Source organism: Phyllobates terribilis, unplaced genomic scaffold, assembly GCF_046119375.1.
Source record: "Phyllobates terribilis strain yellow unplaced genomic scaffold, ASM4611937v1 Scaffold_437__1_contigs__length_1545540, whole genome shotgun sequence".
NCBI lineage: Eukaryota > Metazoa > Chordata > Amphibia > Anura > Dendrobatidae > Phyllobates > Phyllobates terribilis.
The window spans coordinates 1,402,915-1,415,832 of NW_027363197.1; the positions used below are offsets into that span (position 1 = coordinate 1,402,915).

The 12,918-nt window shown below is 44.8% G+C and overlaps 10 non-coding genes across 10 annotated transcripts; all 10 read right to left on the reverse strand.

Moving 5' to 3' along the window:
* Positions 1 to 966: 966 nt before the first annotated feature.
* LOC141228083 (U2 spliceosomal RNA) lies at positions 967 to 1,157 on the reverse strand. Its single transcript, XR_012295009.1, has one exon. It is a non-coding gene; the product is annotated as a U2 spliceosomal RNA (small nuclear RNA).
* A 1,115-nt stretch (positions 1,158 to 2,272) lies between these two features.
* LOC141228084 (U2 spliceosomal RNA) lies at positions 2,273 to 2,463 on the reverse strand. Its single transcript, XR_012295010.1, has one exon. It is a non-coding gene; the product is annotated as a U2 spliceosomal RNA (small nuclear RNA).
* A 1,115-nt stretch (positions 2,464 to 3,578) lies between these two features.
* Positions 3,579 to 3,769, reverse strand: LOC141228085 (U2 spliceosomal RNA). Its single transcript, XR_012295011.1, has one exon. It is a non-coding gene; the product is annotated as a U2 spliceosomal RNA (small nuclear RNA).
* A 1,115-nt stretch (positions 3,770 to 4,884) lies between these two features.
* Positions 4,885 to 5,075, reverse strand: LOC141228086 (U2 spliceosomal RNA). The gene has a single exon (XR_012295012.1). It is a non-coding gene; the product is annotated as a U2 spliceosomal RNA (small nuclear RNA).
* Positions 5,076 to 6,190: 1,115 nt separating this feature from the next.
* LOC141228088 (U2 spliceosomal RNA) lies at positions 6,191 to 6,381 on the reverse strand. Its single transcript, XR_012295013.1, has one exon. It is a non-coding gene; the product is annotated as a U2 spliceosomal RNA (small nuclear RNA).
* A 1,115-nt stretch (positions 6,382 to 7,496) lies between these two features.
* Positions 7,497 to 7,687, reverse strand: LOC141228248 (U2 spliceosomal RNA). Its single transcript, XR_012295166.1, has one exon. It is a non-coding gene; the product is annotated as a U2 spliceosomal RNA (small nuclear RNA).
* Positions 7,688 to 8,799: 1,112 nt separating this feature from the next.
* Positions 8,800 to 8,990, reverse strand: LOC141228089 (U2 spliceosomal RNA). The gene has a single exon (XR_012295014.1). It is a non-coding gene; the product is annotated as a U2 spliceosomal RNA (small nuclear RNA).
* Positions 8,991 to 10,105: 1,115 nt separating this feature from the next.
* On the reverse strand, positions 10,106 to 10,296 carry LOC141228090 (U2 spliceosomal RNA). The gene has a single exon (XR_012295015.1). It is a non-coding gene; the product is annotated as a U2 spliceosomal RNA (small nuclear RNA).
* A 1,115-nt stretch (positions 10,297 to 11,411) lies between these two features.
* Positions 11,412 to 11,602, reverse strand: LOC141228092 (U2 spliceosomal RNA). Its single transcript, XR_012295017.1, has one exon. It is a non-coding gene; the product is annotated as a U2 spliceosomal RNA (small nuclear RNA).
* A 1,115-nt stretch (positions 11,603 to 12,717) lies between these two features.
* Positions 12,718 to 12,908, reverse strand: LOC141228093 (U2 spliceosomal RNA). The gene has a single exon (XR_012295018.1). It is a non-coding gene; the product is annotated as a U2 spliceosomal RNA (small nuclear RNA).
* Positions 12,909 to 12,918: the final 10 nt, after the last annotated feature.

Consider the following 12,918-nt stretch of genomic DNA (forward strand, 5'->3'; position numbering starts at 1 on the left):
TCCACGCGTTTTAGATCTGCATAACTCCACCTCTTTAAACACAGCACCTTCACCCCCTGCTGTTCCCACCCGCCTCAACACCGTTGGAAGGGAGGAGAACCAATTAAGGCGGGGGGTGGGGTGGAACGAGCAGCTGTCTACCCTTAGCAGGAGGGCTCCTGATTACATACCTCTCCTGCTGCTGCTGCTGCTGGCTGTCCAGCAGCAGACTGAAGGTGGCTGCTGCTGTGCACAGGTATATAAAGGCTCAGAGCCTATTATGACACGCGCAGCCAGCGTTCCATTGCCACATACCATCTACTGCAGGCAGGATACCTGGCTGGCTGAATGTCGCTGAGAAGCTCACAGAGACCGCCATAAGCAACAGTTTAACAGAATGCCACAGACTAATCAACCAAACTTTTTGGGTTGGGTTCTCTTTTATAGTCTGCAGGCATTAAATGAAAGAAGTCAGTGTTCCAGCAGAAGGAGACAACGTTTCAGAAAAGGCATTGTAGCAAACCAAAAAAGAAATTTTAAGCGCAGCAGAGTAACCAGCGCACATACCTGTTAGCTCAGGTGAGTTTAAAAGGCTGCTGTTGATAACAAGGGCATTTGCTAAATAGATGGTGTGTGTGCAACAATATACTGAAAGGTCAATTATATTGTGCAGCTTATCTCACCACCTGTAGTTATTTAGGTGAAAGCTCCAAAATGCTTGCCTAATATGTCTGTTTATCCAAAAGGAAGTAAAAAGGGAGAGCTAGAAAGATAGCATTGCATCACATTACATGGCAATGCAATGCACAGTTGCTGAAGTTGAACCAAAATGAGCTTGTAATCTGGCTTCTGCAACTTTGAACATGAAAAATCCAATGAGGAGAAGAAAAGCAAAGCCAAAGAGTCCATCCCAAAATCCGACAAACAAGCAAAATGAACAAAAAACATTGAATTCAATTCTTTCTGATTTTAGAAACTGCATTAAAGAAGGGGTGCACCGGTCCTGGAGATACTGCAATACCAGGTCAATGCGTGGAGTGGACAGAGCAAGCTCTTTTTCCATCTCCCTGTTCTAAAAATCCATTTAATATATGGTCCCCAGATAGGGGACGTATCAGATATTAAACTGATAAGAACAGATACTACACTTGATCTTAGCCAAAAGGCCGAGAAGCGATAACCAGAATTGGTTTCAAACTACGGAGCCACCCAAGGATCCTGAAAAGTCCATTTGTGGAGATGAGCTCCTGGACTCCCGTTAAGAAGACATGTTGTCAACCTCTAGATCCCTTACATGCCTGCACTTTTCGGCTTGCTGCTGCTGCAATCCACGCGTTTTAGATCTGCATAACTCCACCTCTTTAAACACAGCACCTTCACCCCCTGCTGTTCCCACCCGCCTCAACACCGTTGGAAGGGAGGAGAACCAATTAAGGCGGGGGGTGGGGTGGAACGAGCAGCTGTCTACCCTTAGCAGGAGGGCTACTGATTACATACCTCTCCTGCTGCTGCTGCTGCTGGCTGTCCAGCAGCAGACTGAAGGTGGCTGCTGCTGTGCACAGGTATATAAAGGCTCAGAGCCTATTATGACACGCGCAGCCAGCGTTCCATTGCCACATTCCATCTACTGCAGGCAGGATACCTGGCTGGCTGAATGTCGCTGAGAAGCTCACAGAGACCGCCATAAGCAACAGTTTAACAGAATGCCACAGACTAATCAACCAAACTTTTTGGGTTGGGTTCTCTTTTATAGTCTGCAGGCATTAAATGAAAGAAGTCAGTGTTCCAGCAGAAGGAGACAACGTTTCAGAAAAGGCATTGTAGCAAACCAAAAAAGAAATTTTAAGCGCAGCAGAGTAACCAGCGCACATACCTGTTAGCTCAGGTGAGTTTAAAAGGCTGCTGTTGATAACAAGGGCATTTGCTAAATAGATGGTGTGTGTGCAACAATATACTGAAAGGTCAATTATATTGTGCAGCTTATCTCACCACCTGTAGTTATTTAGGTGAAAGCTCCAAAATGCTTGCCTAATATGTCTGTTTATCCAAAAGGAAGTAAAAAGGGAGAGCTAGAAAGATAGCATTGCATCACATTACATGGCAATGCAATGCACAGTTGCTGAAGTTGAACCAAAATGAGCTTGTAATCTGGCTTCTGCAACTTTGAACATGAAAAATCCAATGAGGAGAAGAAAAGCAAAGCCAAAGAGTCCATCCCAAAATCCGACAAACAAGCAAAATGAACAAAAAACATTGAATTCAATTCTTTCTGATTTTAGAAACTGCATTAAAGAAGGGGTGCACCGGTCCTGGAGATACTGCAATACCAGGTCAATGCGTGGAGTGGACAGAGCAAGCTCTTTTTCCATCTCCCTGTTCTAAAAATCCATTTAATATATGGTCCCCAGATAGGGGACGTATCAGATATTAAACTGATAAGAACAGATACTACACTTGATCTTAGCCAAAAGGCCGAGAAGCGATAACCAGAATTGGTTTCAAACTACGGAGCCACCCAAGGATCCTGAAAAGTCCATTTGTGGAGATGAGCTCCTGGACTCCCGTTAAGAAGACATGTTGTCAACCTCTAGATACCTTACATGCCTGCACTTTTCGGCTTGCTGCTGCTGCAATCCACGCGTTTTAGATCTGCATAACTCCACCTCTTTAAACACAGCACCTTCACCCCCTGCTGTTCCCACCCGCCTCAACACCGTTGGAAGGGAGGAGAACCAATTAAGGCGGGGGGTGGGGTGGAACGAGCAGCTGTCTACCCTTAGCAGGAGGGCTCCTGATTACATACCTCTCCTGCTGCTGCTGCTGCTGGCTGTCCAGCAGCAGACTGAAGGTGGCTGCTGCTGTGCACAGGTATATAAAGGCTCAGAGCCTATTATGACACGCGCAGCCAGCGTTCCATTGCCACATTCCATCTACTGCAGGCAGGATACCTGGCTGGCTGAATGTCGCTGAGAAGCTCACAGAGACCGCCATAAGCAACAGTTTAACAGAATGCCACAGACTAATCAACCAAACTTTTTGGGTTGGGTTATCTTTTATAGTCTGCAGGCATTAAATGAAAGAAGTCAGTGTTCCAGAAGAAGGAGACAACGTTTCAGAAAAGGCATTGTAGCAAACCAAAAAAGAAATTTTAAGCGCAGCAGAGTAACCAGTGCACATACCTGTTAGCTCAGGTGAGTTTAAAAGGCTGCTGTTGATAACAAGGGCATTTGCTAAATAGATGGTGTGTGTGCAACAATATACTGAAAGGTCAATTATATTGTGCAGCTTATCTCACCACCTGTAGTTATTTAGGTGAAAGCTCCAAAATGCTTGCCTAATATGTCTGTTTATCCAAAAGGAAGTAAAAAGGGAGAGCTAGAAAGATAGCATTGCATCACATTACATGGCAATGCAATGCACAGTTGCTGAAGTTGAACCAAAATGAGCTTGTAATCTGGCTTCTGCAACTTTGAACATGAAAAATCCAATGAGGAGAAGAAAAGCAAAGCCAAAGAGTCCATCCCAAAATCCGACAAACAAGCAAAATGAACAAAAAACATTGAATTCAATTCTTTCTGATTTTAGAAACTGCATTAAAGAAGGGGTGCACCGGTCCTGGAGATACTGCAATACCAGGTCAATGCGTGGAGTGGACAGAGCAAGCTCTTTTTCCATCTCCCTGTTCTAAAAATCCATTTAATATATGGTCCCCAGATAGGGGACGTATCAGATATTAAACTGATAAGAACAGATACTACACTTGATCTTAGCCAAAAGGCCGAGAAGCGATAACCAGAATTGGTTTCAAACTACGGAGCCACCCAAGGATCCTGAAAAGTCCATTTGTGGAGATGAGCTCCTGGACTCCCGTTAAGAAGACATGTTGTCAACCTCTAGATCCCTTACATGCCTGCACTTTTCGGCTTGCTGCTGCTGCAATTCACGCGTTTTAGATCTGCATAACTCCACCTCTTTAAACACAGCACCTTCACCCCCTGCTGTTCCCACCCGCCTCAACACCGTTGGAAGGGAGGAGAACCAATTAAGGCGGGGGGTGGGGTGGAACGAGCAGCTGTCTACCCTTAGCAGGAGGGCTCCTGATTACATACCTCTCCTGCTGCTGCTGCTGCTGGCTGTCCAGCAGCAGACTGAAGGTGGCTGCTGCTGTGCACAGGTATATAAAGGCTCAGAGCCTATTATGACACGCGCAGCCAGCGTTCCATTGCCACATTCCATCTACTGCAGGCAGGATACCTGGCTGGCTGAATGTCGCTGAGAAGCTCACAGAGACCGCCATAAGCAACAGTTTAACAGAATGCCACAGACTAATCAACCAAACTTTTTGGGTTGGGTTCTCTTTTATAGTCTGCAGGCATTAAATGAAAGAAGTCAGTGTTCCAGCAGAAGGAGACAACGTTTCAGAAAAGGCATTGTAGCAAACCAAAAAAGAAATTTTAAGCGCAGCAGAGTAACCAGCGCACATACCTGTTAGCTCAGGTGAGTTTAAAAGGCTGCTGTTGATAACAAGGGCATTTGCTAAATAGATGGTGTGTGTGCAACAATATACTGAAAGGTCAATTATATTGTGCAGCTTATCTCACCACCTGTAGTTATTTAGGTGAAAGCTCCAAAATGCTTGCCTAATATGTCTGTTTATCCAAAAGGAAGTAAAAAGGGAGAGCTAGAAAGATAGCATTGCATCACATTACATGGCAATGCAATGCACAGTTGCTGAAGTTGAACCAAAATGAGCTTGTAATCTGGCTTCTGCAACTTTGAACATGAAAAATCCAATGAGGAGAAGAAAAGCAAAGCCAAAGAGTCCATCCCAAAATCCGACAAACAAGCAAAATGAACAAAAAACATTGAATTCAATTCTTTCTGATTTTAGAAACTGCATTAAAGAAGGGGTGCACCGGTCCTGGAGATACTGCAATACCAGGTCAATGCGTGGAGTGGACAGAGCAAGCTCTTTTTCCATCTCCCTGTTCTAAAAATCCATTTAATATATGGTCCCCAGATAGGGGACGTATCAGATATTAAACTGATAAGAACAGATACTACACTTGATCTTAGCCAAAAGGCCGAGAAGCGATAACCAGAATTGGTTTCAAACTACGGAGCCACCCAAGGATCCTGAAAAGTCCATTTGTGGAGATGAGCTCCTGGACTCCCGTTAAGAAGACATGTTGTCAACCTCTAGATCCCTTACATGCCTGCACTTTTCGGCTTGCTGCTGCTGCAATCCACGCGTTTTAGATCTGCATAACTCCACCTCTTTAAACACAGCACCTTCACCCCCTGCTGTTCCCACCCGCCTCAACACCGTTGGAAGGGAGGAGAACCAATTAAGGCGGGGGGTGGGGTGGAACGAGCAGCTGTCTACCCTTAGCAGGAGGGCTCCTGATTACATACCTCTCCTGCTGCTGCTGCTGCTGGCTGTCCAGCAGCAGACTGAAGGTGGCTGCTGCTGTGCACAGGTATATAAAGGCTGAGAGCCTATTATGACACGCGCAGCCAGCGTTATATTGCCACATTCCATCTACTGCAGGCAGGATACCTGGCTGGCTGAATGTCGCTGAGAAGCTCACAGAGACCGCCATAAGCAACAGTTTAACAGAATGCCACAGACTAATCAACCAAACTTTTTGGGTTGGGTTCTCTTTTATAGTCTGCAGGCATTAAATGAAAGAAGTCAGTGTTCCAGCAGAAGGAGACAACGTTTCAGAAAAGGCATTGTAGCAAACCAAAAAAGAAATTTTAAGCGCAGCAGAGTAACCAGCGCACATACCTGTTAGCTCAGGTGAGTTTAAAAGGCTGCTGTTGATAACAAGGGCATTTGCTAAATAGATGGTGTGTGTGCAACAATATACTGAAAGGTCAATTATATTGTGCAGCTTATCTCACCACCTGTAGTTATGTAGGTGAAAGCTCCAAAATGCTTGCCTAATATGTCTGTTTATCCAAAAGGAAGTAAAAAGGGAGAGCTAGAAAGATAGCATTGCATCACATTACATGGCAATGCAATGCACAGTTGCTGAAGTTGAACCAAAATGAGCTTGTAATCTGGCTTCTGCAACTTTGAACATGAAAAATCCAATGAGGAGAAGAAAAGCAAAGCCAAAGAGTCCATCCCAAAATCCGACAAACAAGCAAAATGAACAAAAAACATTGAATTCAATTCTTTCTGATTTTAGAAACTGCATTAAAGAAGGGGTGCACCGGTCCTGGAGATACTGCAATACCAGGTCAATGCGTGGAGTGGACAGAGCAAGCTCTTTTTCCATCTCCCTGTTCTAAAAATCCATTTAATATATGGTCCCCAGATAGGGGACGTATCAGATATTAAACTGATAAGAACAGATACTACACTTGATCTTAGCCAAAAGGCCGAGAAGCGATAACCAGAATTGGTTTCAAACTACGGAGCCACCCAAGGATCCTGAAAAGTCCATTTGTGGAGATGAGCTCCTGGATTCCCGTTAAGAAGACATGTTGTCAACCTCTAGATCCCTTACATGCCTGCACTTTTCGGCTTGCTGCTGCTGCAATCCACGCGTTTTAGATCTGCATAACTCCACCTCTTTAAACACAGCACCTTCACCCCCTGCTGTTCCCACCCGCCTCAACACCGTTGGAAGGGAGGAGAACCAATTAAGGCGGGGGGTGGGGTGGAACGAGCAGCTGTCTACCCTTAGCAGGAGGGCTCCTGATTACATACCTCTCCTGCTGCTGCTGCTGCTGGCTGTCCAGCAGCAGACTGAAGGTGGCTGCTGCTGTGCACAGGTATATAAAGGCTCAGAGCCTATTATGACACGCGCAGCCAGCGTTCCATTGCCACATTCCATCTACTGCAGGCAGGATACCTGGCTGGCTGAATGTCGCTGAGAAGCTCACAGAGACCGCCATAAGCAACAGTTTAACAGAATGCCACAGACTAATCAACCAAACTTTTTGGGTTGGGTTCTCTTTTATAGTCTGCAGGCATTAAATGAAAGAAGTCAGTGTTCCAGAAGAAGGAGACAACGTTTCAGAAAAGGCATTGTAGCAAACCAAAAAAGAAATTTTAAGCGCAGCAGAGTAACCAGCGCACATACCTGTTAGCTCAGGTGAGTTTAAAAGGCTGCTGTTGATAACAAGGGCATTTGCTAAATAGATGGTGTGTGTGCAACAATATACTGAAAGGTCAATTATATTGTGCAGCTTATCTCACCACCTGTAGTTATTTAGGTGAAAGCTCCAAAATGCTTGCCTAATATGTCTGTTTATCCAAAAGGAAGTAAAAAGGGAGAGCTAGAAAGATAGCATTGCATCACATTACATGGCAATGCAATGCACAGTTGCTGAAGTTGAACCAAAATGAGCTTGTAATCTGGCTTCTGCAACTTTGAACATGAAAAATCCAATGAGGAGAAGAAAAGCAAAGCCAAAGAGTCCATCCCAAAATCCGACAAACAAGCAAAATGAACAAAAAACATTGAATTCAATTCTTTCTGATTTTAGAAACTGCATTAAAGAAGGGGTGCACCGGTCCTGGAGATACTGCAATACCAGGTCAATGCGTGGAGTGGACAGAGCAAGCTCTTTTTCCATCTCCCTGTTCTAAAAATCCATTTAATATATGGTCCCCAGATAGGGGACGCATCAGATATTAAACTGATAAGAACAGATACTACACTTGATCTTAGCCAAAAGGCCGAGAAGCGATAACCAGAATTGGTTTCAAACTACGGAGCCACCCAAGGATCCTGAAAAGTCCATTTGTGGAGATGAGCTCCTGGACTCCCGTTAAGAAGACATGTTGTCAACCTCTAGATCCCTTACATGCCTGCACTTTTCGGCTTGCTGCTGCTGCAATCCACGCGTTTTAGATCTGCATAACTCCACCTCTTTAAACACAGCACCTTCACCCCCTGCTGTTCCCACCCGCCTCAACACCGTTGGAAGGGAGGAGAACCAATTAAGGCGGGGGGTGGGGTGGAACGAGCAGCTGTCTACCCTTAGCAGGAGGGCTCCTGATTACATACCTCTCCTGCTGCTGCTGCTGGCTGTCCAGCAGCAGACTGAAGGTGGCTGCTGCTGTGCACAGGTATATAAAGGCTCAGAGCCTATTATGACACGCGCAGCCAGCGTTCCATTGCCACATTCCATCTACTGCAGGCAGGATACCTGGCTGGCTGAATGTCGCTGAGAAGCTCACAGAGACCGCCATAAGCAACAGTTTAACAGAATGCCACAGACTAATCAACCAAACTTTTTGGGTTGGGTTCTCTTTTATAGTCTGCAGGCATTAAATGAAAGAAGTCAGTGTTCCAGAAGAAGGAGACAACGTTTCAGAAAAGGCATTGTAGCAAACCAAAAAAGAAATTTTAAGCGCAGCAGAGTAACCAGCGCACATACCTGTTAGCTCAGGTGAGTTTAAAAGGCTGCTGTTGATAACAAGGGCATTTGCTAAATAGATGGTGTGTGTGCAACAATATACTGAAAGGTCAATTATATTGTGCAGCTTATCTCACCACCTGTAGTTATTTAGGTGAAAGCTCCAAAATGCTTGCCTAATATGTCTGTTTATCCAAAAGGAAGTAAAAAGGGAGAGCTAGAAAGATAGCATTGCATCACATTACATGGCAATGCAATGCACAGTTGCTGAAGTTGAACCAAAATGAGCTTGTAATCTGGCTTCTGCAACTTTGAACATGAAAAATCCAATGAGGAGAAGAAAAGCAAAGCCAAAGAGTCCATCCCAAAATCCGACAAACAAGCAAAATGAACAAAAAACATTGAATTCAATTCTTTCTGATTTTAGAAACTGCATTAAAGAAGGGGTGCACCGGTCCTGGAGATACTGCAATACCAGGTCAATGCGTGGAGTGGACAGAGCAAGCTCTTTTTCCATCTCCCTGTTCTAAAAATCCATTTAATATATGGTCCCCAGATAGGGGACGTATCAGATATTAAACTGATAAGAACAGATACTACACTTGATCTTAGCCAAAAGGCCGAGAAGCGATAACCAGAATTGGTTTCAAACTACGGAGCCACCCAAGGATCCTGAAAAGTCCATTTGTGGAGATGAGCTCCTGGACTCCCGTTAAGAAGACATGTTGTCAACCTCTAGATCCCTTACATGCCTGCACTTTTCGGCTTGCTGCTGCTGCAATCCACGCGTTTTAGATCTGCATAACTCCACCTCTTTAAACACAGCACCTTCACCCCCTGCTGTTCCCACCCGCCTCAACACCGTTGGAAGGGAGGAGAACCAATTAAGGCGGGGGGTGGGGTGGAACGAGCAGCTGTCTACCCTTAGCAGGAGGGCTCCTGATTACATACCTCTCCTGCTGCTGCTGCTGCTGGCTGTCCAGCAGCAGACTGAAGGTGGCTGCTGCTGTGCACAGGTATATAAAGGCTCAGAGCCTATTATGACACGCGCAGCCAGCGTTCCATTGCCACATTCCATCTACTGCAGGCAGGATACCTGGCTGGCTGAATGTCGCTGAGAAGCTCACAGAGACCGCCATAAGCAACAGTTTAACAGAATGCCACAGACTAATCAACCAAACTTTTTGGGTTGGGTTCTCTTTTATAGTCTGCAGGCATTAAATGAAAGAAGTCAGTGTTCCAGCAGAAGGAGACAACGTTTCAGAAAAGGCATTGCAGCAAACCAAAAAAGAAATTTTAAGCGCAGCAGAGTAACCAGCGCACATACCTGTTAGCTCAGGTGAGTTTAAAAGGCTGCTGTTGATAACAAGGGCATTTGCTAAATAGATGGTGTGTGTGCAACAATATACTGAAAGGTCAATTATATTGTGCAGCTTATCTCACCACCTGTAGTTATTTAGGTGAAAGCTCCAAAATGCTTGCCTAATATGTCTGTTTATCCAAAAGGAAGTAAAAAGGGAGAGCTAGAAAGATAGCATTGCATCACATTACATGGCAATGCAATGCACAGTTGCTGAAGTTGAACCAAAATGAGCTTGTAATCTGGCTTCTGCAACTTTGAACATGAAAAATCCAATGAGGAGAAGAAAAGCAAAGAGAAAGAGTCCATCCCAAAATCCGACAAACAAGCAAAATGAACAAAAAACATTGAATTCAATTCTTTCTGATTTTAGAAACTGCATTAAAGAAGGGGTGCACCGGTCCTGGAGATACTGCAATACCAGGTCAATGCGTGGAGTGGACAGAGCAAGCTCTTTTTCCATCTCCCTGTTCTAAAAATCCATTTAATATATGGTCCCCAGATAGGGGACGTATCAGATATTAAACTGATAAGAACAGATACTACACTTGATCTTAGCCAAAAGGCCGAGAAGCGATAACCAGAATTGGTTTCAAACTACGGAGCCACCCAAGGATCCTGAAAAGTCCATTTGTGGAGATGAGCTCCTGGATTCCCGTTAAGAAGACATGTTGTCAACCTCTAGATCCCTTACATGCCTGCACTTTTCGGCTTGCTGCTGCTGCAATCCACGCGTTTTAGATCTGCATAACTCCACCTCTTTAAACACAGCACCTTCACCCCCTGCTGTTCCCACCCGCCTCAACACCGTTGGAAGGGAGGAGAACCAATTAAGGCGGGGGGTGGGGTGGAACGAGCAGCTGTCTACCCTTAGCAGGAGGGCTCCTGATTACATACCTCTCCTGCTGCTGCTGCTGCTGGCTGTCCAGCAGCAGACTGAAGGTGGCTGCTGCTGTGCACAGGTATATAAAGGCTCAGAGCCTATTATGACACGCGCAGCCAGCGTTCCATTGCCACATTCCATCTACTGCAGGCAGGATACCTGGCTGGCTGAATGTCGCTGAGAAGCTCACAGAGACCGCCATAAGCAACAGTTTAACAGAATGCCACAGACTAATCAACCAAACTTTTTGGGTTGGGTTCTCTTTTATAGTCTGCAGGTATTAAATGAAAGAAGTCAGTGTTCCAGAAGAAGGAGACAACGTTTCAGAAAAGGCATTGTAGCAAACCAAAAAAGAAATTTTAAGCGCAGCAGAGTAACCAGCGCACATACCTGTTAGCTCAGGTGAGTTTAAAAGGCTGCTGTTGATAACAAGGGCATTTGCTAAATAGATGGTGTGTGTGCAACAATATACTGAAAGGTCAATTATATTGTGCAGCTTATCTCACCACCTGTAGTTATTTAGGTGAAAGCTCCAAAATGCTTGCCTAATATGTCTGTTTATCCAAAAGGAAGTAAAAAGGGAGAGCTAGAAAGATAGCATTGCATCACATTACATGGCAATGCAATGCACAGTTGCTGAAGTTGAACCAAAATGAGCTTGTAATCTGGCTTCTGCAACTTTGAACATGAAAAATCCAATGAGGAGAAGAAAAGCAAAGCCAAAGAGTCCATCCCAAAATCCGACAAACAAGCAAAATGAACAAAAAACATTGAATTCAATTCTTTCTGATTTTAGAAACTGCATTAAAGAAGGGGTGCACCGGTCCTGGAGATACTGCAATACCAGGTCAATGCGTGGAGTGGACAGAGCAAGCTCTTTTTCCATCTCCCTGTTCTAAAAATCCATTTAATATATGGTCCCCAGATAGGGGACGTATCAGATATTAAACTGATAAGAACAGATACTACACTTGATCTTAGCCAAAAGGCCGAGAAGCGATAACCAGAATTGGTTTCAAACTACGGAGCCACCCAAGGATCCTGAAAAGTCCATTTGTGGAGATGAGCTCCTGGACTCCCGTTAAGAAGACATGTTGTCAACCTCTAGATCCCTTACATGCCTGCACTTTTCGGCTTGCTGCTGCTGCAATCCACGCGTTTTAGATCTGCATAACTCCACCTCTTTAAACACAGCACCTTCACCCCCTGCTGTTCCCACCCGCCTCAACACCGTTGGAAGGGAGGAGAACCAATTAAGGCGGGGGGTGGGGTGGAACGAGCAGCTGTCTACCCTTAGCAGGAGGGCTCCTGATTACATACCTCTCCTGCTGCTGCTGCTGCTGGCTGTCCAGCAGCAGACTGAAGGTGGCTGCTGCTGTGCACAGGTATATAAAGGCTCAGAGCCTATTATGACACGCGCAGCCAGCGTTCCATTGCCACATTCCATCTACTGCAGGCAGGATACCTGGCTGGCTGAATGTCGCTGAGAAGCTCACAGAGACCGCCATAAGCAACAGTTTAACAGAATGCCACAGACTAATCAACCAAACTTTTTGGGTTGGGTTCTCTTTTATAGTCTGCAGGCATTAAATGAAAGAAGTCAGTGTTCCAGCAGAAGGAGACAACGTTTCAGAAAAGGCATTGCAGCAAACCAAAAAAGAAATTTTAAGCGCAGCAGAGTAACCAGCGCACATACCTGTTAGCTCAGGTGAGTTTAAAAGGCTGCTGTTGATAACAAGGGCATTTGCTAAATAGATGGTGTGTGTGCAACAATATACTGAAAGGTCAATTATATTGTGCAGCTTATCTCACCACCTGTAGTTATTTAGGTGAAAGCTCCAAAATGCTTGCCTAATATGTCTGTTTATCCAAAAGGAAGTAAAAAGGGAGAGCTAGAAAGATAGCATTGCATCACATTACATGGCAATGCAATGCACAGTTGCTGAAGTTGAACCAAAATGAGCTTGTAATCTGGCTTCTGCAACTTTGAACATGAAAAATCCAATGAGGAGAAGAAAAGCAAAGAGAAAGAGTCCATCCCAAAATCCGACAAACAAGCAAAATGAACAAAAAACATTGAATTCAATTCTTTCTGATTTTAGAAACTGCATTAAAGAAGGGGTGCACCGGTCCTGGAGATACTGCAATACCAGGTCAATGCGTGGAGTGGACAGAGCAAGCTCTTTTTCCATCTCCCTGTTCTAAAAATCCATTTAATATATGGTCCCCAGATAGGGGACGTATCAGATATTAAACTGATAAGAACAGATACTACACTTGATCTTAGCCAAAAGGCCGAGAAGCGATAACCAGAATT